Below are 26,234 nucleotides of genomic sequence, written 5' to 3'. Positions count from 1 at the left end.
TGTTCATTTTTTTCATTTCACTACTACATTCTGTTGAGGTGATCTTCGAGCTGAAAAGTTGTGAGTATATCCTTGATCATTGCAGAAATCTTCATATGATCTTCTTTCGAATTCACCTCCATGGTCACTTTGGATGGTTGTAATGAGATACCATTTTTCTCTTTCAACTCTTTTACAGAAAATCTAAAAGTTTTTCAAAGCTTCATCTTTATAAGATAAGAAAATCACCCATGTAAACGTGAGTACTCATCAATAATAACAAAAGCATATCGTTTACCTCTAATGCTAGCAGTTCTAGTGGGTCCAAATAAATCCATGTGAAACAATTGTAAGGGCTAGGTCGTAGACACAATGTCTTTGCTTTTGAAAGAGTTTCTGGTTTGTTTACCAATCTGACATGCATCATATACATGATTTCTAGAAAAATTGAGCTTAGGAAGTCCAATAACTAAATCATGCTCGGAGAATTTCTCAATTAGATGCATGCTTGCATGACTAAGTTTCTTATGCCATAATAATGGATCATCTGATATAGATGCTAAGCAGATGTGACTATCTAAATTTTCAATGCCATCAAGAATGTAAACAATTCCATACCTTTATCCCGGGAGTACTGTATTACCTGACTCATCTTCAATAGCGCATCCCGTTTTCTTGAATTTGACTTCATATCCTAAATCACATAGCTGACTTATACTTAGGAGAATATAGTTGAGTCCATCTACAAGATATACTTCAGTAATTCTACAGTTGTTATTGAATGGAACTGTGTCGATGCCAACTACCTTTTCTCTTGAATCATCACCAAATTTAACACTTCATCCATTTATCTTAGTACTTCTTGGAACATGTTTTTGTCACCTGTCATGTGACTAGAACACACACTGTCTAAGTACCATTTTTCTTTGCGGCTCTTTCTGTGGTGTTCCTGTAAAATAGAATTATCACCTTCTTTTAGGTACCCAAGCTTGCTTGAGTCCTTGCTGGTTAGTTTCACTAGAATCAGGCTTGTCTTTGGGTTTCCAAATCCATCATGAAATATTAGACTTATGATATCTACAAAAAAGAGTATTTATGTCCAACTTTGTTATAGTAATGACACACATTGATTGATCCAATATTTGATCTATCACTTGTGTTAGTACTTATAGACTTAGTTCTAGCCGACACTTTTCCAATTGACTTGTAAGTCGCCTGGTTGGACTTGACGGAACTGTGAATGGTGGATTTGTGCATGCCATTCAGTTGCATTTGCAATTCCTGAACCTTATCTTGAAGTACATCCTTTTCTATTTCACATACTTCAAGTTTGGGTTCCCAGTCCTTCTTTTCCCTATTGAGTCTTTTCAATTCATTCAACATCTTCTATGACTTCTTTAGGGTGAGATCAAGAATATCTTGTAATTCATTACATCTATCAGAGCTATAGGATCTAACCTCGCTTGTTTCACCATGTGCCATAAAGCAATTTTCAGTATTTTCTTTGCTTTCATCATCTGATGTGTCTTCATTAGTCCAGCATCCAGAGTATTTATTCATATCATTTTCTAAAATTGTCATGAAGCACAGGTTTGCTATTTTTTTCATGTTCTTAGTTGTCTTCATCACTCCATATTCCGAAAGATTTGTTTTTGTTGAATCCTCTAGAGGCTTTTCTTTTAAGTTCAGGACATTCAGCTTGAACATGTATGTACCTTCCGCATTCATAGCTTTTCCCATCATTTTTGTCTTGTTTATTATATTGCCTGATTCGTCTGGATGACATCCTTCCCTTCTTTATATTTCTATACCTTCTCATTAATCCATTCATGTTCCTTGATACCATGACAATTTCTTCTTCAAGAGCTTCTGGATCGTCGTCAATATCATCTTCAGGTCCTTCAGTTGTAACTTTGAAGGCAACTGTTTTCTTCTTCTCTTCCTGATTTATTTTCTTGAGATGGATTTTCTCGAATGCTAGAAGATCTCCTCGTAATTCATCATATGAAAGTTTGTTTAGATCTTGGGATTTGAGGGCAACTATTTTTGTTTTCCATGTGGTAGGCAAACTCCTCAGGATTTCTCGAACTTGATCACCACTTGAGTAGGGCTTTCCAAAGGCTTTCAGATCACCAGTGATTTTGCCAAATCTTGCAAACATTTCCTCAATATATTCTCCTTCTTTCATTTGGAAGAGTTCATAGTCATGAACCAACATGTTTATCCGTGTTTCTTTCACTTTACTAGTTCCTTCATAAGTTACTTCCAGTTTATCCTACATTTCTTTGGGAGTATCACAACATGAAATTTCTCGTACTCTTCTTCACTAATAGCATTATAGAGTGAATTTTGAGCCTTAGCATTAACTTTAACAACAGCCATTTGCTCATCTGTGTATTCGTCTATATCTTCAGGATCAACGAGAGGTTGAGCAGCTGCAGGCAATGGATAGTTTTCCTTTTTTATGACACGCCATACTTTGACGTCATATGATTTTGCATAGATTTCCATGCGTACTTTCTAGTGAGAGAAATGTTGTCCATTGAAGTATGATGGCCTTACTTGCGATGTCCCTTCATGAAATAGTGCTCCAATTGTTACTTGGTTTGCCATGATCTTTTCTCACTAGCAGTTAAGCAAAAGATAAATGTGTGAGACCTGCTCTGATACCAATTAAAAATACAAGAGAGGGGTGAATTATCGATTTTTATTCAATATGAATCGTAGGTCCAATCCCCTTGGGTTGCAAGGGTGTTCTCTTTTAGTATTTGAAATTTCTCGATTACAAGATGGTTGATGTAGCTTTACACTAACAACTTAGTCTCTATGTCACTTTTCTATTCTTGATACAATGTCTTACCAGTGTTTATCTCTTTTTGTTCTCTCACTAATTACACATCAGATCTAAAAAGAAACTACAATGCTTGTTTGGAGTAGAACAAAAAGAGTGATAATGGTTTGTTCAAAGTATGCCTGCTTCAAGCCTGGAACAGATGTATATATACTTCGTGACGCCTTCTTGATTCTTGATTGACGTGAAGCTTGAGAGATTATAAACCCAAGGGAGTTGATCCTTGAAACGAATCGTAAATTGATTCCTTCCAAGAATAAGGTTAAGTTTATGTTGATCTTCCTTGACTTGTGGCCTTGACAAGCTTTTCTTCTGCTGGGCAGATCTTCCCGTTACTTAAGTGATTGATGATGGACTCCCTGATTTCGGGCTTTAGTGATCTCTAGTGTAGAGCTTTGCAATCTTGTTTTTTTTATTTATTTTGGGACCTCCCTATAATATCTTCCGTCAATCATCTATAAAATCATTGATTGATTCTTCTTCCAGATTTTCGCTGTTTCTTCCTTTTTCATCTCTAATCATTGATACTTCTCCTTTCCTTTGCTTCTAGAGTTTCCGTTGATAGATTCTTTCCTTAGTCCATACTTGAATGATAGAAAATCTTTATTCCTTTATTTTATCCCTTGTGATCCTGCACCAAACGTGATATATTATTTTTTTTATCATTGAAACTTATATTTAACAATGCTAATTAAACAAGAAATGAGATGATGTCAAGAAGCTTTCAAATAAATGGATTGCACTAGTAATATTCGAAAAATGCTAATTCATAAAGAATATTTCTCCTATTCATTCTCAAATAAAATGATGAAATATTATAAAAGAAAATTACACTAATGGTCTTAGATATATCCCACGCATATGCTGGACGACGTAATTCTATTGCCCGAAAAATAGAGTACAATATTAACATAGGAGATAAGGTCATGTAATTACTCTATTAAAAGGTTAAATTCAATACCAATTTTATAGTATGCTCCGCTGTAGACCTAGAACCATCGGCATGCTTGCTTGAACAAGTGCCTGGACCACCAGTCTCGCTGCACCGATTTTGAGTGGCGACACGAAATTTTTCAAGCCACTTTTTCGAGGACCGGTGTGCCTTCCAGCTTTCCCATACAGGCTCTTTAATAAACGTAGGTCTGGTTCTAAATTTTCGCCAAACGTACAACCTTTTAGTGTACAAGGTAGATGCCACTTTTTTCTAAGTATGTTTGATTACGACATCCTCAGCAGAACTCCAGTGATATAATTTCTACCAAAAGGTTTTGATCAGTGACGTAAATACATATATATACTAAATAATTACGTATAATTTTTTTTTTATAGAGAGCGATATTTACCATAAATTCATGCCAATAGAAGTCACGAGTGAATTGACAGACATCCTTCCATGTGTAACCAGTAGCATCTTGCCGCTCCATGAAGGTATCAGTGATGGTCTTTGAGATAGAATGACCATTAGGAATGAACCTGAACAAAATTAAAAATAAATAACTAACACATTCACGATATTTATATTTTAAAAAGTTAAAACATATATACAAAAAATATTTTTTCTTACTTTTCCCCACAACTGAGATGGCTGACCAAATAGATGGGCATGAGCCGGTAGTAGATCTGACAGAGATATCTGGAGTACCAGGAGTACTAGGAGTATCGGGAACCGATGATGGCGAGTCACTCATATTCTTAAAAGTTTATTAATTAGCACTGGATCACAGATTTGAATAAATACAAAATAGCTCATGAAATAACTCTAAACATAATAAGTCTTAATAACTGAAGCAACAGTGTTCCTTATAAGATAAAAGTATAAGCTTTCAGATTATATCAGTTTATTTTGTGGATACAAAAGATAAGATGTACAACTTATAACTGAAGCAACATAGTTCCTTGTAAGATTAAGTACTAGCTTTCATATTATATCAGTTCATTTTGTGGATACAAAAGATAAGATTTACAACAAAAATTACAAAATATAAGGACGTAACTAACAAGGTGGAAACTTATAATATAAAATTACTCAAAACTATCCAAAATTTTACAGAATACTAACTTAACTTACTAACCAAAGCACTAAAACAGTACTTTCCTCCTTCCCAGTTCTAATAGATAATTCAAATTAGATCAGTTCAAAAACAGAAACTTTTACCACTTCAAGTAACATTTAGTTTATTCACTTTCTTCATCATCTCCTTCCTTCTTCTTCTTCTTCTTCCTCCTCCTCCTCCTCCTCCTCCTCCTACTACTACTACTACTACTACTACTTCTCCTCCTCGTCCTCGTCCTCGTCCTCCATGTCAATGAGCAAACCATCCGGATCATTCAACGCATGAGGAGTTTCATCTAAAGAAATATCAATTGCATGCACTTGAATGTCATCCTCTTGAAAAGCTGAATCAATAGGTTGTTCTGCTTTTTTTGAAACCTCCACAACAGATCGTGCCTTTATATTACAAACGGCTAACCATTCATCTGTTGTCCTCTTTACAGTAGGATAAATTTCAAGATACACCTGAGTAGCTTGCACAACCATAATAAATGGTTCATATTTATTAAAGGTCCTTCTTTTGTTAACATCAACAAGATTATATTGTGCATGTACTCGAGTACCATGTTTTGGTGTTAGATCAAACCAAGAACATTTAAATAACATGGTACGTTTGATAGGTAATGCAGGATACTCTAACTGTAAAATCTCTGTCAACCGATCGTAATAATAAATATCATTTGCACTGTGGCTAGAGCCCTTGATGCATACACCACTATTCATGCTAGATCTCCTTGAACCATATCCTTAAGTGTGAAACTTGTAACCATTTACAACATATCCATTAAAAGACTTAACCTTATACAATGGCCCTTCTACAAGATCTTTTATAATTTGATTGCTAATGCCCGATGAAGGATCATGTGACTATTGACGTTACAGGTAATTAAGCACGGATTAAGATTATATTTTACAAGAAAAAAAGGAATAGTTTATTAAGACTTACGCATTTCTCAAACCAAGTTTCAAACTCTGTTTCAAGTTTAGCATCAATCTCGCTATTTTGAATATTTGGTTGAATTTCTCTCAAGGTATCTTTGATGTTGGGCATATTTCTATCTGTTATAATATTACTTTACTCATGTTTTAACCGCTTTTTGTTGGTATTTGATATTTAAAATGCCCATCATGTATTAATTATTGGTTTTATGACTAATTGAGTTGTGTGTTATGATTTAGGATATTTGAAGTGCAAAAATATGAAGAAAAGGTGCTCCAACTATAGGAGAAGAGGGTGGATGCGTCGCATCCAACAAAGGAAAAAAGTGTATTTGGTGCATCCTTGGCAGTGAAGTCGGGAGAAGGCATCCGCCTTAGCATCCGCACCTGGGCATGCGATGCAGAGAAGTTGAAGCTGAGGTGGACGCGAAGCATCCACCCCAGCATCAATGCCTGAAGCTGAGTCGGAATAGGAAAAGAAAAACTTTGGCCCACGACTTTTGTACGCAATATATAAGCCAAAAACGCCTCTTTTAAGTCATCTAACACACAGGGAAGCGGAGAAAAGCCATCACAAAGTTTGGAAACCACGAAATTCGTCTTGAGTTCTTACTTTTTCCTTCTTTTATTGAGTTTTATGTATTTTTGGGAATTACTTGAGATTTCTACCATGAGCATGTGTGGCTAAACGCGTTAGTTCTGGGGTCATGGGTGCTACATGAATGTTGACGTTTGAAGTTTGAATTTACGAGTTTGATTTTATCATATTGGGTTGTTTATTTAATCTTGTTCTTTATTATTTTATTGCGTAACTAACGGTGAAATACTATTTACGAATCTAGAGTTGAACTCGAAAGTGTGAATTATAGATTGCATATAGAATTAAATAGAGCAAGTTCTTGAACCCGGGCATCGGGGAACAGATTCGCAATTAGGATAAAAATATACCTAACTGTCTTTCTTGGTTGAAATACAGAAAATGTAAATGCGTTCTTGTTAGTCTTAATTCCATAGACATATAGGAATTAAGTTAACTTGAATAGGCGAGTAAGAATTCGACAGATTCTTACAAGTAGCATTAACCATGTCAATTAACAAACTAGATAAATCAATTAGTCAGTTTAAGCCGAGAACACAACAAGATTGTTAGCCAGCCCATGATCCCGAAATATCCTCTCCTATTGATTTTTATCCGAAATTACCTACGTGTTTTAGTCGGTCTCCAGTTTATTTAATTACTTGGTAGTTCCTTCGGTTTTTAATTAATTACTTACACATTTTGAAAGAAATCTCCTGAATCGATAATTTGTTTGAGTTTGAATCAGTCAAAAGTTAATCATAAGTCTATGTGGGAACTATACTCTACTCACTAATTTATTACTTGACGACCACGTATACTTGCATGTGTGTTTGGTCGCCATTGCCGGGGACTTAGAAATTAACTACTTGTCTGAGTTAAGCTTTTATTAGTTATTTGTTCAAGTTTTAATTTTCAGTTTGCCTGTTTGTGTTAACGCATGCTCTTCTCTTGAATGTTGGGGAGTAGAAAAGAGAACAACCTCCTTCCTCTTGATCCCGAAATAGAATGAACACTTCATAGAGTAAGGAGGAAAGTTGAAGCTAGAACTAGAACAGAAAGAGAGTTAGACATTGTAGTTCAACCACAACCCCTAGAGATGGCAGGTAATGAAGAGCGACCGGTGATAGAAGCCGCAAGGCCTAATCTTGTGAATATGACTTAGGCTATTGTGAAACCTGATATCACGGGTCATTTTGAACTCATACAGTACATGGTCCAGCTGATTCAGTCCACAGGGAAGTATGTGGGTCTATCTCATGAAGATCCGTAGTGGCATATTCAGAACTTCTTGGAATTTACGGATACTCACAATTATTTGAACGTTTCTAAGGATTATGTCAAACTGACATTGTTCCCCTTTTCACTGCCGGGTGAAGCCAAAGAATGGTTGCAAAAGGAGCCCGCAAACTCGATCCACACTTGGGATGATCTAGCAAAAAAATTCTTAATCTAGTTCTTTCCCACTAAAAGACAATATCGCCGAGGAGCCAGATTCTTGGGTTCCAACAACGGGATGGTGAGACTCTTCGTCAAGCTTCAGAAAGATACAAGAAGCTACTCAGAGACTGCCCACATCATTGTCTGACTGATGAGGTGTTGGGTCACACTTTTGTTAATGGGTTAGACGAGACATCAAAGGTGAATCTTGACTCAGCTTATGGGGGCAGTTTCATGGCAAGGCCGTATAGTGAAATCCAACTCCTGCTAAACAATTTCACTGATAATGATAATAATTGGCAAGGAGATGGGGAATCACGAAGAGCAATTAAATAGAAAGCAACAGGTGTAATTGAGCTTGATGATTTCTCAGCCATGAGAGACAGATATAGCGAAATTAAAAAACCAGATGAATAGAATGACAATGCACCAAACGCAACAGATGCAACATGTGCAACAAATGTCTACTTGGTGTGAATTATGTGGTGAAGGTCACACGAGTGACATGTCCCACGAATCCTGAATCCATCTATTATGTGGGGTAACAAAGCAGAGGTCCGATGAATCATCATGCACAATATGGGAACACTTACAACCCATATTGAAATAATCATCCTAACTTCTCCTGGGGTGGAAATCATGTGACTCAGAATCAGTATAGGCCCCAAGGAAATTACAGTTAACCTCAGAAGCCACCCCAGCAAGTCCAGGGGAGTACGAATGACCTGTTGAAGAAGTTGTTGCTTGGCAATCAACAACTCAGGACCGATTTCAGAAATCTTGAGAGACAAGTTGGGCAGTTAGCGTCAAATCAAAATACTAGGCCTGCAAGCGCTCTTCCCAATGACACAGAGAAAACCCTCAAGTTAATGTAGTCACACTAAAAAATGGGAGGGAATTAGAAGAAGCACCAAAGAAGAGAAGAGATAAGCCTATACCTGAGGAGGAGTTGATTCCTAAGGCAACAACCGAGTCAAAGAAAGATGATGCAAGTTTAGAGCCGGTGAGTGCTGCAAGGCCATCACAACCTTTCCCCCAAAGGTTACAGAAGAAGAATGATGATCGCATGTTTAACAAATTTCTCTCTATGTTGAGCCAGGTTCAATTAAATATTCCATTGGTAAATGTACTTCGTGAAATTCCAAAATATGCTAAGTACATCAAAGATATAGTGGCTCACAAGAGGAGACTGACTGAATTTGAGACAGTCGCACTTACTGAGAAGTGAACTTCGAGGGTCCAAAACAAGCTTCCTCACAAGCTTAAGGACCCTTGCAGCTTCACCATCGCTGTGAGGATTAATTATATTGATGTGGGTCGTGCTCTTTGTCATTTGTGGGCGAGCATAAAAATCTGATGCCCTTGTCCTTGTTCAAGTAATTGGGTCTGGGAGCTCCAAGACCAACCACTGTGATGTTGCAACTAGCTAATAGATCCGTAGCTTACCCTGAAGGAGTGATTGAAGATGTATTGCTGCAAACTGGGAAATTCATCTTCCCAGCGGACTTCATTATCCTATATTATGAGGTTGGTGAACAAGTTACAATCATATTGGGATGACCTTGTTACATCCCGCATTTCGTACGTTAAAGTTTTGTCATAAGTTGATCGACGTAGACTCGGGAATGAGATTATTTTCAGATCATAAGCATTTATGCTATTTGTAACAAGTGATAAGTAAGTGTTATAAAGGCCATAGGGTTAACGAATTGAAGAAATTAAGTATCGCCGAAGTTTGTTATTTTGGGATAAAATACAGTCCGAGCTATAATACCCGATAGTTATGGACTAGTACCATAGGTGGTATCCTATGACCGTGATAATACGATGTATAAAGTGTATTAAGATAAGTAAAATTTTAAGTAATTTGAGATAATTCTTAATTATGTGGGTAATTGATTAATTATCGGGTAGCGGGATATTACCTAATTAATTAATTAGTTATAAGATAAAGTTAAAAATCCATCCCCACGTGGCAGCAAGCGACAACTAAGACATATGACTCGTAGTCATAATGGCTTAGGTGGCTATCTAAAGTAAGCCATTAAAGTAGAAGTCATACAAGTTTGGTTTCATTTTTATATGAGTTTGGTTTTCATTTGGACAGAGAATGATAAAGTGAGAAATCATATATCTTTCTTCCTAAATTCAAATCATTTCAAGGAAAAACAGTCGCTAAAACTCAATTCAACAAGCTTCCAACAAAATTTCTTGCGACCAAATTAATTCTAGCGAGAATTATTAACACGTTAGCAACGTAAAAATTTGCAGTTCCAAAGGAGTATGGTGCAACCTTTTCTAAGAATATTATACGGATTTTTTCCTACTTCAGATATGTTAAGGCTAAGCCCTTCGTTCATTGTGGCATGATCCAAGTAACGATACGTAAACGTAATGCTATTTCATAAGTGTTTCTACTCTTAACAATTAAAGATGTCTTATTTGTGATGATTCTGAAAGGTTCTGCTCAAAAACCTTTATGGTTTTTGTTGTTGATAGTTGGGGTTTTGGAATTGTTTCAATTCCACGCAACTCGTGAATGACTCTTTTTTTTATCGTACTTCTCGAACTTTATGATTTTTGTTAGATTTTACTAACAAACAGAATGAAAGAGCATTTATATTAATGATAATGAATAGTAATAAGTGAGAATATATGGCAGGTATGCATTATCTGCGTACTTTAGCTATTATGCAGCAATAAGAAATGTACAAACAGTAAATTCTACATGACAAATGTTTTCGGTGCAAAGCAAGGATACTTGTAATTTAGGTAGGACAGTTACGCATTTACCACCGAGCTACGACCGGTTGGACAGTTATACATCTACCACCGAGCTATAGCCGGTCGGGCAGTTACCATCAGTTGGGCAATTATATATTATTATTTACCACCGGTTGGGCAGTTATGCATTTACCACCGAGCTACGGCCGGTCGGACAGTTACCACTGATCAGTTGGGCAGTTAACATCACGAAAATGAGGTAATTAGAACTATTATATTGTAGTTTTATTTATATATACGAGATAGGTTTTACTCTATATGTTACTGCCCTCAGCGGCAAGGAAGAAGTTATAAGTTGACTCTTATCTCTCCCCGAGATAGTATCTTATTATTATTACGTTTCATTGCTGCCTTACATACTCGGTACATTCTTCGTACTGACGCTCCTTATTTTGGGGCGCTATGTTTCATGCCACGCAGGTGTAGATAGGCGAGGTGAGGACCATCCACTATAGGCTGCCTCTAGATATCAGCTTTTAGTTGGTGAGCTCCACATCTTCCTGGAGTATTGCTGAGTCACGTTTTATATATGTTACTTTATTTTATGAGGATGTTAGGGACCCTGTCCCGACATATATGTTATGGTCATGTTTTTCTTAGAGGTTTTGCAGACAGTGTCCTATGTATAGCTTTAGGTATGACATGTCAACGGCCTTGTCGGCCCCTATATATCTATATAAATCTTTTTGAATTAGTTATGTGAGTTAATTTCTAATATTATTAATTACATATATAGATGTGGCCTATCATGTCCCGTGACGAGTCTTATATAAAATAAAAAGGATAAGGTATGTGGCGCTCGGTTGAGTAGGCACCGGGTTCCAGTCGTGGCCCTCTAATTTGGGTCGTGACAAAATAGTATCCGAGCAGTTCTGTCCTAGGGTTGTCTGCAAGACGTGTCTAGTAGAGTCTTGTTTATAAATGTGTTGTACACCACGTTGTATAAACAAGAAACTACATGGCATTTAGGGACCGGTTACCCTTCCTTCTTGATATTAGATCGTGCAAAAGAGCAGAGTCATAGGGAATAAAGCCCTTGACCTTTGACTTGTTTTATATATGCCGCAATGCCTATGACCACGAACGCTGCGGCTAGTCAGAAGGGTAAAATAGTGGCAGATGAGGGCATGAGTAGAGTACCAATGTCTAGTGAGGGCCATAGTGAGGCCCCAAGGGGAAATGCGACACCCTCGCATAATTCTCCGATTTTGCCAGCACCCGAAGAGATGAGGAAGAACCCAGTACCTCCACTTATTGTTCAGGATGAGGATATGGATATGCGGAGTGCAGTATGGTTGTTGACTAGATTGGTAGCCGCTCAGGCTCAGTGCCAGGTAGGTATAGGTGTTGGTCACGTTAACAGGGTTATTAGTGCGAGAGTTCGAGACTTCATCAACCCGGACCCTCCAGTGTTTACCGGATCCAACAAGGATGAGGACCCGCAAAACTTTATTGATAGGGTGCAGAGGACTTTGAGGGTGATGCATGCATCAGACATTGAGTCAGTAGAGTTGGCATCTTACCGATTGCGGGATGTTGCGGTTCAGTGGTATGAAACTTGGGAATTGTCTAGAGGGACAAATGCATCTCCAGTGGTATGGGAAGAGTTCTCAGGGGCTTTCTTGCGACATTACTTGCCGGCAGAGATTCGTCCGGCAAGGGTAGACAGGTTCTTGGCTCTTAAACAAGGGAATATGAGTGTGCAGGAGTATAGCCTCCAGTTTGATTCCTTGGCGAGGTATGCCCCCTCGATTATGGCTGAAATGAGTGACCGAGTGCATCGATTTGTGGTAGGACTTGGGCCGCACCTGATTAATGAATGCTTCACGGCCGCTCTGCTCGATGGTATGGATATTTCCCGCATCCAGGCTTATACTCAGAATTTGAAGGATCGGAAATGACAGCAATACGAGAATCGTGATGGGGGTCAACGTAAGAAAGCTATGTCTACTAGGCGACCTAAGGATTTTCGGGGCGATCCTATATCACCATACCCTATTGAAATTGTCCGACAGTTACAGAAGCCGTATTATGAGGGATCCGTCTATTCTGAGTCAGGTCAGGGCTCGGGAATTTTGGGTTTTTCAGAATCGGAGGGATTCAGCACAAATGAGAGCACCCCCTTCGCGCTGCAGTCAATGTGGTAGAGCTCATTCTCGACAATGTCGTCAGGGGTCTAATGTATGTTATACCTGCGGAGACCCTAGTCATTACATGAGGGATTATCCTATAAATGGCAAAAGCGGGATGGTTCAGCCCACCAGATCTATAACAGTCTCCTCCTCTTCAGTACGCCCTCAAGAGCGAGGCCCTCAGGCATCAGCTGGTAGAGGTAGAGGTAGGGGAGGAGCATCTAGCTCCGGCGGTAGTCAGAACCGCATATATGCTTTGGCAGGTCATCAAGACCCAGAGGCTACACCGGATGATGTGTCAGGTACTATGACTATGGGTATTGCTCGATCTTATTAACGCAAATTGTCTAGTTAATATGATTAATATAAGATTGAGTTGGCATTACGTCTGAAGGGTTAAGAAAAACTAAGGCTAGCTTGAAAGCAAAGTATGAACCCGGTTATTAAGATTACAACTAGTAGGTATCAGTGCCTAGAAGATAGATTAATAGAATCGTAGGTGACGAATGAATTAGGAAGTAGTTTTAGGGAGGGACGACGTCCTGACACCGTGAGAGCCTGATATTTATTTCATTGGAGTATAGCCCGGGAAGATATATACATTTATAATTGATGAGTACGTATGTACATCTTGCAAGTTTAAACATTCAAGGATGAATGATTCTAAGAGGGGAAGGATGTTACATCCCGTATTTCGTACGTTAAAGTTTCGTCATAAGTTAATCGACGTAGACTCGGGAATGAGATTATTTTGAGATAATAAGCATTTATGCTATTTATAACAAGTGATAAGTAAGTGTTATAAAGGTCAGAGGGTTAACGAATCGAAGAAATTGAGTATCGCCGAAATTTGTTATTTTGGGATAAAATACAGTCCGATCTATAATACCCGATAGTTATGGACTAGTACCATACAAAGTACCCTATGACCTTGATAATACAATGTATAAAGTGTATTAAGATAAGTAAGATTTTAAGTAATTTGAGATAATTCTTAATTATGTGGGTAATTGGTTAATTATCGGGTAGCGGAATATTACCTAATTAATTAATTGGTTATAAGATAAAGTTAAAAATCCCACCCCACGTGGCAGCAAGCCACAACTAAGACATATGACTCTTAGTCATAATGGCTTAGGTGGCTATCTAAAGTAATAAGCCATTAAAGTCGAAGTCATACAAGTTTGGTTTCATTTTTATACGAGTTTGGTTTTCATTTGGACAGAGAATGATAAAGTGAGAAATCATATATCTTTCTTCCTAAAACAATCGCTAAATCTCAATTCAACAAGCTTCCAACAAAATTTCTTGCGACCAAATTAATTCTAGCGAGAATTATTAGCACCTAACATAAAATTTTGCGGTTCCAAAGGAGTATGGTACAATCTTTTTCAAGAATATCATACTTATTTTTTCCTACTTCATGCATGTTAAAGCTAAGCCCTTTCTTCATTTTGGCATGATCCAAGTAATGATACGTAAACGTAATGCTATTTCATAAGTGTTTCCACTCTTAACAGTTAAAGATGTCTTATTTGTGATGATTCTGAAAGGTTCTTCTCAAAAACCTTTATGGTTTTTGTTGTTGATAGTTGGGGTTTTGGAATTGTTTCAATTCCACTCAACTCGTGAATGACTCTTTTTTTTATCCTACATCTCAAACTTTATGATTTTTGTTAGATTTTGCTAACAAACAGAATGAAAGAGCATTTATATTAATGATATTGGATAGTAATAAGTGAGAATATATGCCAGGTATGCATTATCTGCGTACTTTCGCTATTATGCAGCAATAAGAAATGTACAAATAGTAAATTCTACACGACAAATGTTTTCGGTGCAAAGCAAGGATACTTGTAATTTAGGTAGGGCAGTTACGTATTTACCATCGAGCTAGCTGATTGGGCAATTATACATTTACCACCGAGCTACGGACGGTCGGACAGTTACCACCGGTTGAGCAGTTATGCATTTACCATCGAGCTACGGCCGGTCGGGCAGTTACCACTGATCAGTTGGGCAGTTAACGTCACGAAAATGAGGTAACTAGAACTATTATATTGTAGTTTTATTTATATATACGAGATGGATTTTACTCTATATGTTACGGCCTTCAGCGGCAAGGCAGAAGTTATAAGTTAACTCTTATCTCTCCCCGAGATAGTATCTTATTATTATTACGTTTCATTGCTGCCTTACATACTCGGTACATTCTTCGTATTGACGCTCCTTTTTCTGGGGCACTGTGTTTCATGCCACGCAGGTGTAGATAGGCGAGGTGAGGACCATCCACCGTAGGCTGCCTCCAGATATCAGCTTTTGGTTGGTAGCTCCACATCTTCCTAGAGTATTGCCGAGTCACGTTCTATATATGTTACTTTGTTTTATGAGGATGCCAGGGACCCTGTCCCGATATATATGTTATGGTTATATTTTTCTTAGAGGTTTGGCAGATAGTGTCCTGTTGATAGCTTTAGGTATGATATGTCAACGGCCTTGTTGGCCCCTATGTATCTATATAAATCTTTTTGATTTAGTTATGTGAGTTAAGTTATAATATTATTAATTACATATATAGATGTGGCCTATCATGGCCCGTGATAAGTCTTATAGATAAAAAAAAGATAAGGAACGTGGCGCTCGGTTGAGTAGGCACCGGGTGCAAGTCGTGGCCCTCTGATTTGGGTCTTGACAGACCTCTCTTGTCTACAGTTGATGCAATTATTAAAGTAAGAGAGGAAAAAATAATTATGAGGGTTAACAACGAGGAAGCAGTTTTCAATGTATACAAGGTGATTCAACTTCTCCGCCATTATGAAGAGCTCTCTATGATATTTGTTGTGGAAGTGGATGAAAAACTGATAGATCAGAGTGTATATCTATATGATTCTCTAGACAAAGCACTCATGTTGTTTGATAGCTTAGAGATTGATGACTAGGTTGAGGAGATGATGCATATACTGGATGCGTCATGTGTCTACATGCAAGGATTAAACCCCTTTGAGCCCTTAAATAGGCTAAGTGGACCTCTACCAAAGCGGTCGATTGAAGAGGCTCCAAAATTGGAACTTAAACCCTTGCCCCCTCACCTTCAATATGCTTATATGGGTGGTTCTAACACTCTACTTGTTATTGTTTCCTCTGACTTGTCTAAATTGCAGGAAGAAAAGTTATTAAGAGTGTTGCATGAGTACAAGAGAGCCATTGGGTATACAATGTCTGACATTAGAGGCATTAGTCCAGCCTCCTGCATGCATAAAATCCTCATGGAGGAAGGACACAAGCCAAGTGTAGAGCACCAACGAAGCCTAAATCCAATCATGAAAGAGGTGGTAAGAAAAGAAGTAATTAACTGGCTTGACACATGTATTGTATTTCCAATCTCTGATAGCAAATGGGTTAGCCCTGTCCAATGTATGCCTAAGAAGGTGGGATGACTGTAGTGGTTAATGAAAATAATAATTTGATTCCCACAAGAACTGTAACTGGGTGGAGAATTTGCATAGATTATAGAAAATTAAATAATTCCACCTGGAAGGACCACTTCCCCCTCCCTTTTTTTGACAAAATGCTCGATAGACTAGTTGGACAGGAATACTATTGTTTTCTAGATGGCTATTCAGGGTATAATCAGATTGCTATAGCCTTAGAGGACCAAGAGAATACCACATTTACGTGTCCCTATGGAACGTATGCATTCAAGAGAATGTCATTTGGTCTCTGCAATGCACCTGCGACTTTTCAAAGGTATATGGTGATTATTTTTACTAACATGGTTGAAAGATTTGTAGAAGTGTTCATGGATGATTTTTATGTGTTTGGGTATTTTTTTGATAATTGTTTAATAAACCTTGATAAATTACTTGCTAGGTGTGAAGAAACAAACTTTGTGTTAAACTGGGAGAAGTGTCATTTCATAGTATGAGAAGGTATAGTCTTGGGGCACAAGGTGTCCAAAACTGGTCTGCAAGTGGACAAGGCAAAAGTGGAGGCGATTGAAAAATTGCCCCCACCAACATCCGTTAAGGGCATTCAAAGTTTCTTGGGCCATGAATGTTTTTATCATCGTTTCACTAAAGAATTTTCAAAATTTTCTTCTCCTCTGTGCAGCCTTCTTGAGAAAGATAACCCCTTCAAATTTGATAATGCTTGTCTGAAAGCATTTGAGGAGCTGAAGAAAATATTGGTGACTGCGCCAATTATCATTGTCCCGGACTGGGCACAACTATTTGACTTGATGTGTGATGGGAGTGACGTCGCAATAGGAGTTGTTTTGGGGCAAATGAGGGAGAAATGTTTTCACTCTATTTACTACGCGAGCAAAACTCTAAATCCAACGTAGATGAACTATAATGTTACTAAGAAATAATTGCTTGCAATGGTGTAGGCATTCAATAAGTTCAGATCTTATCCAGTGGGAACCAAAATCATCGTCTACACTGATCACTCAACTATAAGGTATCTATTTGGAAAGAGAGACGCCAAGCCGAGGATGATTCGTTGGGTCCTCCTTTTGCAAGAATTTGACTTGGAGATCCGAGATCGAAAAGGAACAGAGAATCAAGTGGTTGATCGCTTGTCCAGATTAGAAAATCGGAACCAAGCGGCTGAGGGAGGTTCGATTAAGGAAACATTTTCGGATGAGCAGTTATTGGAAATCACCTCGAGTGAAGCCTTGTGGTATGCAAACTACGTGAATTTTATTGCAAGTGGGGTGATGCCACCAAAATTATCACCTGATAATAGAAGAAGATGTCTACATGATGTTAGGATTTACTTGTGGGATGAGCCATTCATGTATAAGCAGTGTGTAAATCAGTTAGTACAAAAGTGTGTTCCTGAGGAGGAGATGAGTGCAATCTTGCATGACTGTCACGCTTCTCCATATGGAGGTCATCACGGTGGGGATAGAACTGCACAAAAAGTGCTGCAATCAGGTTTTTATTGGCCAAAATTGTTTAAATATGCACACGCCTTTGTTAAATAGTGTGACAGGTGCCAAACAATAGAAATAATCACGAAGAAGCACGAGATGCCTTTTCAAAATATTTTGGCAGTAGAGATCTTTGATGTTTGGGGGATTGATTTCATGGGACTGTTCCCCTACTCTAATGGTCACAGATACTTCTTGTTGGCAGTCGACTATGTGTCTAAGTAGGTGGAAGCCATTTCTCTTTCTACTAGTGACGCAAAAGTAGTGGTAAACTTTGTAAAAAAGCACATCTTCACACACTTTGGGACTCCAAGTGTGCTGATAAGTGACGGAAGAACTCACTTCTGTAACAAGTTACTGAACAATGTTCTAGAAAAGTATGGAGTTAACTACAAGGTTGCCACTGTCTACCATCCCCAAATGAGTGGTCAAGTAAAAGTGTAAAATAGAGAGGTGAAGCAAATTCTGGAGAAAACGGTAAGTAAAAATAGGAAGGACTGGGCCGGAAAGCTTGACGACGCATTATGGGCGTATCGAATTGCTTACAAGACCCCCATTGGAACATCTCCGTATAAGTTAGTTTATAGGAAGGTGTGCCACTTGCCTATCGATCTAGAACACAATGCCTATTGGGCGATTAAAAACTAAATATGGATATGGACTTAGATGGCGAGAAGAGGTTGTTACAGCTCAACGAGCTTGATGAGTTTCGATTGCACGCATACGAAAATGCCAAATTATATAAAGAAAAGACCAAGAGGTGGCATGATAAGCACATCCAACGTCGCGAGTTTGAGCCATGTCAAAAAGTTCTCTTGTTTAATTTGAGGTTGAAGCTTTTCCCCGGAAAGCTTAAATCTCGATGGGCGGGTCCTTTTGAAGTGGTTAGTGTGAAGCCTCATGGCGCGGTGGAATTGCGTGATACGAGTTCCAGTGCGACATTCTTGGTAAATGGGAAAAGAGTAAAACACTATTGGGGTGGTGACATTGCACGTCATAAGACCCCGATGGACTTGGATGATGCTTTGCGTCATGCCGCGACGTTAAATTAGGCGCTTCTTGGGAGGCAACCCATGTATTTTCTTTTGATTTCGTAGTTTACTAATTTTTCCCTTCGTTTTGTATTTTTGATTTTTTTTAGGAGTTCCTTAATCTTGTTTTATTTTGTAGGAGTGAATTCTTGTATGTAATTTATCAAAAACACAAAACAAAACAAAAATTCTCCAGGTATGAAAATAAAGGGTGGATGCGTCGCATCCCCCTCAACACGAAAAATTAACGGGCCAACTGCTTAAGGCAGTAAAGTGAAGCCATCGCGCATGATTCCGCATCCATGAAAAATTAGGGAAATCAGCTGGGATGCTTCGCGTCCAAGCTCTCGCGCATTAAGTAAGTGTTTTATTATACTTCACATGCCTAAAACCCCAAATCCTTCTACCACATGTTTCCTCTCAACCCATACGCACCACCACTGCCTCCATTCCAATGCCACCAGGTATTTGCTTCTCCCTCATCTCCTTTCTTCTCTCAATTCTCATCTCTCCTTTTTCTCTAAGTAATAGCAGAATCCCTTCCCAAAATATCCCCAAGGTTAGGCCTCACCAACTTGAATACTACATATAAACTAAGAGGGGAACTGAAAGAAGTTTAAGACTTAGGGTTGTTGTTTATGATTGATTTTTTATGCTTGATAGATGATAAACTAAAAGTCCCTTCATTTTGTTAATTTTGGGAGGGTATTTGAATTGCCCAATTGTTAGAAAGCACTAGGCAAAACTGTTGCATTCTACTTGTTTGACAAAATGCCTGAGAGGTAAATTATAGGCGCCAGTGAAGTCTGAGTAACCAAGCGACACTAGTATATGCTAGTGAACAAGTGTGGAGTCGTTTGAGTAATTGTGTACAACCCGTGGTAGACTGTCCTAATAGGCAGAACATATGGCACATTGCTTTGCTGCTTGTATTATAAAGTACATTGTTACTTCAATGTGAATTCTGTGTAGTCTACGCATATTGGTATATCTTGAGATTAAGTGTGGGGTTGCGAGAAGTTTATGATGATATAGCTGAGTAAAGTCCAAGTGAGCTGTTGTATGTAATTGAACATGTTTTGCACAACACTTGGATCTATCTCTCATTGTACATAATCATACCTATAAGTGCATTGCTCACTCGTTTGCCACCAGATGAGTGATTATGGTAGAAAGCCACGAGCTATGTTTGAATGAGGTACTGAATGGCATAAGTGTGCAGATGATTGGTAGTGCACACTTTTGCACAGATTCTTTATATCTGAAACTTCACTATTTTGAGAACTAATTGTTGACATCTTTGTTATTCAGGTACATAGGTTCACAATGGCGGCAACAAGCAAAACGTCCAAGCAACAAGTACGAGATAATGACAAGCAACCTCCTAAAAAGCCTACTGGAAACACTACAGGTGCTCCATACCAAAGCAGACTGAGAAAGCAAAAGCACAGCCGACTAGGAAATTAATCGATGAGTCAGAGCAAGAAGAAGAGGTACCATTAGTAAGGAGGAATGTGAAAAGGGGTACCACAAAAATATCAGTGAAATCGCCAAGTAAGAGGATAGAGTTCAGAGAACCTGTGCCGCACCAAATCAAATCCAGCAGGTTGATCCAAACGACAAAGGGAAACAGACGGCTACCTCAGAATCTGAGCTCGGGTCTGATTCGGACTATGAGCTCACAAATGTCAACATGAGCAACGAAGATGAGGGTGAACCAATTGACCGAGCTGCTTGGGAGAAGAATTTTGTTAGTGAAAAAGCATTCTGGGCTTATGAGAAAATCCTGGATTCAAAGAAATATCTTCTAGAAAAGCCAATCAATATTCGAGCACTGAAGAAAAAATATCCAGATCTTTTGAAATCAATTCGAGAGGCGCAACAATGAGGACCTATCTTGAAGGGCCACGGCAAGGCCAACATTACTATTGTTAGAGAGCTTTATGCCAATCGGCGTCATTCATGGGGAAGCATTGTAAGAGTGTGATGGGTGGATATCAACGTCTCAGCTGAAGCTCATAACGAGTTCTTAGGGGTACCACACACACCAATGGACATGTATGACTCTATATTCAAAGAGCCTGATTACTCACATATTCAATCTGTTTTATGCCCTACCAGGAAAGATGCAAATTGGAAATATGGAAGTGTGGAGTACCATTCTCTGGCCAAAGAGTTCATGAGCACATTGGAACATGTGGTGCTGAATTTCATATGCAATCGCCTGATGCCGTGCCAACACAAAACTCATGTCCCTCGATACCGAGCACTAATGTTGTATGCTTTATTGGAGGGGATACCACTCAACTTGGGAGCCATCATGCACGACCAGATGCAGTGCACCAAGATGAACTACAAGTGGAGGCTCCACTATGAAAACACCTTATCGGATTACTTGACGGATATGGGAGTGCTATGGGACAAGGAAAATGATGACATCGAGGCTAAAGCTCCAGGACCGTATGATGTTACTCATGTACTAGAGCCGAACAAGGGGAGGGCTTCTAAGTTCACTATTCAACTATTATTTTAGTAGATGAGAGCTGATATGTAAGAGAGTAGGGTTAAGTTGATCATGACTCATGCAAAGTTGAGTACCACTAGAGGTGAGTTGATTCTGACTCATGCAGATCTTAGCCGAGTCCAGGCTGAGCCGGCTACGATGATGAGGGAGGTATCACTACTCCTCCATGCTTTGGTCCATCGTATAGATATAGATATTTCATAGTTGCTTGCACCATCCGCTACTTGACCATCCACTTCTGCTCCTCCTATAGTCACGAGGTCTCCATCCACCATGCCCACTGAGACCGCTATGTCGCATGCTACAGACTCAGGTCCACCTGGTGATGATAGGACTGTGACCGAGCCCCCATTCATGAGGATGATATTTCTATGCAGAGGAGGCCATGATAGATGCCGTGGATGCTTCGAGTACTCACTCGGTTGTTGCTACTACTCCCGTCCCGGCTTTCCAGAACACTGTCTCTGATGCTCCTCCGCAGACCACGGAGGAGCCCTCCACCTTGGCTTGAGGAAGTTTTTTCTCACCCTACTCTACTTTATTTTTTTGCATTGGGGACTACGCACGATTCTAAGTATGGGGTGGGGATTATTTTTTTTTATGTAGATGAATGTACTTAACTATTACAATGTTTGTTTCTTTTGATACAAACACTATAACTTTTGGGGCTCTAATATTTACTGAATTAATGGCCTATAATAGTTAATAAATTCATCTGTAAGTAGTAACTCTCAGTCTTTTGTTATGTCTATTTGTAGTAAGTAGCCTTATAATAGTTGGTAGATATATTTAAAAAGAAAAAGAAATCAGAAAATAGTGGAGTTTTCCCGATGACGGACTACTTGGACAGTTCTCTAGAGGGATTAAGGTCCTTGAAAAAATACAAAATGATTTTCATTTGATTCTTGGAATTAATGTTAGTATTAGGAAATTGACAGAAAAATAAAAAAAAGAACAAAAATATTTTATTTGCTTTAAATAGTTAGTAAGTTAATCTATTAGGCAATAATCTCCCTTGATTTTTCTTTGGCCATCAGTTCTTTTCCAAGGGATAAATTTTTGAACTGGGTATTAGTTTTTATTTTTAGAGTAGTGTAGGATATAAAGTTTCAGACTAAAGTTAGTGCATTTAGTGACTTGTTTGATGCAAACAGAGTTAGACCTGAGCATGTGGATTATAGCTTTCACCATGAGTTTTTGAGAACTATTTTTGCCTTGAAAAGTTGAATAGTTTTTTTGTGACGCTTAGGCTCATTTTCTTGACTCGTGTGCTAATTGTTGTGTCTTGTGCATTAAAATTGTGGCTTAACTCTATACTTGCTTTGATTGTGAGTTAGAATGTAACCATCCTAATTGAATCATGTGCTATAGTGTGGTGAGAATTTTTGTGTAGTTCCATGTAGTATATTTGTGTATAGAACTTGCCCTGCATGTCAGTTGAAGCGAAATCCTGGGTTTTTCGATTTGAAATATGATTTGAGGTCTTCTTTGATCCTTTTGAATTGTAATGCTACCACAAATAAAATCATCCCTAGTTAGCCATTTTAAGCCTGTCGACATTTTATTTGGCACCCACAGTATGAGCCTATACCCTTTTGTTCTTATTTAAAAATTTTAATCATTGTACCTCTTAAGGCACTTTAATTTTGAAATAAGTGCTAAAAGAAGTAAGGAGGAAATTTGGGTGGTTTTCGATTGGAACCGATGAAAGGGAGAAATATGCACTTATTTTGTAAGATAATACACCACTAGCGAAAATTAAAATATCGAAAAAAAAAAAATTATATGGATGAATAAATTATTTTCTTATTCTTGCTAGTGGGATATAAGTTAAGGTAGTTCTTAAAGAAAGAGGAAATATTTTTGAGGTAATATTGTTGTGAAAATGAAGTTGGGTTGAAGAGAGTTGCGCTTGAAGTGATTACTTGACATGTTAAAGTGCTTATGAGGGTTAACCACTATTTTCTATGTAAATCATACATTTTTCTTAGACTACGTTACAACCACGATAAAGTCCTGATTGATTTTAGACTGAGCAAGCCTACATTAGTAGAGATTTATATAACAGGCAAACCTATGGTACCTTTTGTGCACATGTGAACTTCTTTAAGAGAGTGAGTGATTTCTTCTATTGTTGGAAGCCCTTTAATTACGTTCGAATTTTATTTGAGTGTGTGAAATATCTCTCGTTATTTTGTGGTGAAGGTACATGTTTCTTGATGGATAGGTGACTTTATTAAGCTCTTCATTCAGATTGAGTAAGTTGGCCTGAAAGTAGTTATGCTAGGGAGTCAGTTTCTGAGGTTGAGATGTCCCGAAGTTGCTATTTTATTATTTTGCACTGTTCACTATTGTGCTTGGCATGTTTTTACATGCGGAAGAAAGTCCGAGAATGCATACGCAAAAGGCTAATTATTGGTATCTACCAAAGTCATGGGTGCTTGAGCTTAATTGAAATGTGTGGCTTGATAGCGATAAGCTTATTGTAGGTTGATTCTACTTTGCTAGAGGACAAACAAAGGTTTAAGTGTGGGGTGGTGATATTTGGCATATTTCTATATGTTATAATATTATTTTACTCATGTTTTAATCGCTTTTTGGTACTATTTGATCTTTAAAATGTCCAACATGTGTTAATTATTAGTTTTATGACTAATTAAGTTATGTGTGATGATTTTGGATGTTTGAAGTACAAAAATATGAAGAAAAGGTTCTCTAGCTATAGGAGAAGAGCGTGGATGTGTCACATCCAACCTAGGAAAAAAGTGACTTAGTGTATCCTTGGCAGTGAAGTCGGGAGAAGGCATCCGCCTTAGCATCCGTACCTGGGCACATCAGGGATGAAGGAACAGAGGGTGGATGCTTCCACCGCAGCATATGATGCTGTGAAGTTGAAGTTGAGGGGGACACGAAGAATCCACCCCAGCATCAATCCCTGAAGCTGAGTCGGAATAGAAAAAGGAAAACTTTGGCCCACGACTCTTGTACTCAATATATAAGCCAAAAGCGCCTCTTTTAGATCATCTAAAACACGGGGAAGCGGAGAAAAGCTATCACAAAGTTTGGAAACCACGAAATTCGTCTTGAGTTATTACTTTTTCCTTCTTTTATTGATTTTTATGTATTCTTGGGAATTACTTGAGATTGCTGCCATGAGCATGCATGGCTAAACTCATTATTTCTGGGGTCATGGGTGCTACATGAATGTTGACATTTGAAGTTTGAATTGACGAGTTTGATTTTATCATATTGGGTTATTTATTTAATCAAGTTCTTAATTATTTTGCTGCGTAGCTAACAATGAAATACTATTTACGAATCTAGAGTTGAACTCGAAAGTGTGAATTATAGATTGCATATAGAATTAAATAGAGCAAGTTCTTGAACCCGGGCATCGGGGAACAGATTCGCAATTAGGATAAAAATATACCTAACTGTCTTGCTTGGTTGAAATACAGGAAGTGTAAATGCGTTCTTGTTAGTCTTAATTCTATAGATATATAGGCATTCAGTTAACTTGAATAGGCAAGTAAAAACTTGATAGATTCTTATGAGTAACATTAACCTCGTCAATCAACAAACCAGAAAAATCAATTAGTCAGTTTAAGCCGAAAACGCAAGAAGATTGTTAGCCAGCCCATGATCCTGAAATATCCTCTCATATTAATTTTTATCCGAAATTACCTACGTGTGTTAGTCGATCTCTAGTTTATTTAATTGCTTGGTAGTTTCTTCGGTTGTTAACTAATTTATTTACACATTTTAAAAGAAATCTCTTGAATCGATAATTTGTTTGAGTTTGAATCAGTCGAAAGTTAATCATAAGTCTCTGTGGGAACGATACTCTACTCACTACTTTATTACTTGACGACCACGTATATTTGCGTGTGTGTTTGGTCGCAACAATCTTCATAAGTTCTGAAGAAAGAAAGATAGTTTAATTTAACAATAATGTAACTGATATTGATATTTGAATTATGATTAACTTACCTTATATATGATTTCACTTCATCACAATTCAATAAAACATATGTACGAGCCGCATGATATTCTTTATCATCTAACCTCCTTGGTTTTTTCTTTCCAAAAGATCGACCAGCATGCTTGAAAATAGAAAGCATTTCGGGACATTTGTCATCTCCAACCTATAATCATCCGAATTTCGTGGCACTTTCCTATGCCTTGTCGAAACATGTGACTTAAAGTAGTGCGCACAAAAGGATGATGCTTCTTCAACCAAATATGCATTGCATATAGAATCTTCTAACTTTATTCTTATTTTTGTCTTTGTTCTTCAACTTACGGAGATACCTTCGAGCATTAGAGTAAATCAACATGTAGTTAGTTATACATTTACATATTACATTTATATATCTTATAACATAATTTAGTTTATTCACCTCTCATATGAATACATCCATCGGCCCTGAACTGGGTCAGCTAAACGTGATTCATAAGCTAAATGGATAGGAATAAGGTGTTCCATAGGATCCCAGAAGCTCGTAGGAAAAATACGCTCAAGCTTATACGAGATATGAGGAATAGCTTTTTCTAATTGTGCCATGTGTTCCTCTGTTATTGCAGTAGAGGTGAGATCTTTAAAGAAAAGACTTAACTCCGTCAATGGTTGCCACATATTTAGTGGAAGTAATTCTTGAAATGTAATAGGTATTGGGAGTTGCATAAACACATGGCAATCATGACTCTTCATATCAAAGAGTTTAAGCATGTTCATGTCTACACATCTACCCATGCTAGACACATTGTCACGACCCGAAATTTTCCACCGACAGGACCGTGATGACGCCTAACATTTCACTTGCTAGGCAAGCTAACATTAGAAAATCGTTAAACTAATTCCTTATTTCCATTCAGTAAATAACAATGATTAACTAAGATGAAATATAAGAGGTGCGGAATTTTATAAAACTATATTAATTACCACCACTCGGATCTGGAGTCACGATTCATGAGCATTCTAGAATTTACTA

At 38.0% G+C, this 26,234-nt stretch overlaps 1 long non-coding RNA gene across 1 annotated transcript; it reads right to left on the bottom strand.

The window, feature by feature from the left end:
- Window positions 1–4,400: 4,400 nt before the first annotated feature.
- Window positions 4,401–26,001, bottom strand: LOC108946003 (uncharacterized). The gene is made up of 3 exons (XR_004508281.2): window positions 25,644–26,001; window positions 25,234–25,554; window positions 4,401–4,521 (listed from the first exon to the last, which is right to left on the bottom strand). It is a non-coding gene; the product is annotated as an uncharacterized lncRNA (long non-coding RNA).
- Between the last annotated feature and the right edge of the window lie 233 nt (window positions 26,002–26,234).

Source organism: Nicotiana tomentosiformis, chromosome 3, assembly GCF_000390325.3.
Source record: "Nicotiana tomentosiformis chromosome 3, ASM39032v3, whole genome shotgun sequence".
NCBI classification, from domain to species: Eukaryota; Viridiplantae; Streptophyta; class Magnoliopsida; order Solanales; family Solanaceae; genus Nicotiana; species Nicotiana tomentosiformis.
This window is presented reverse-complemented; position numbering and strand designations above follow the sequence as displayed.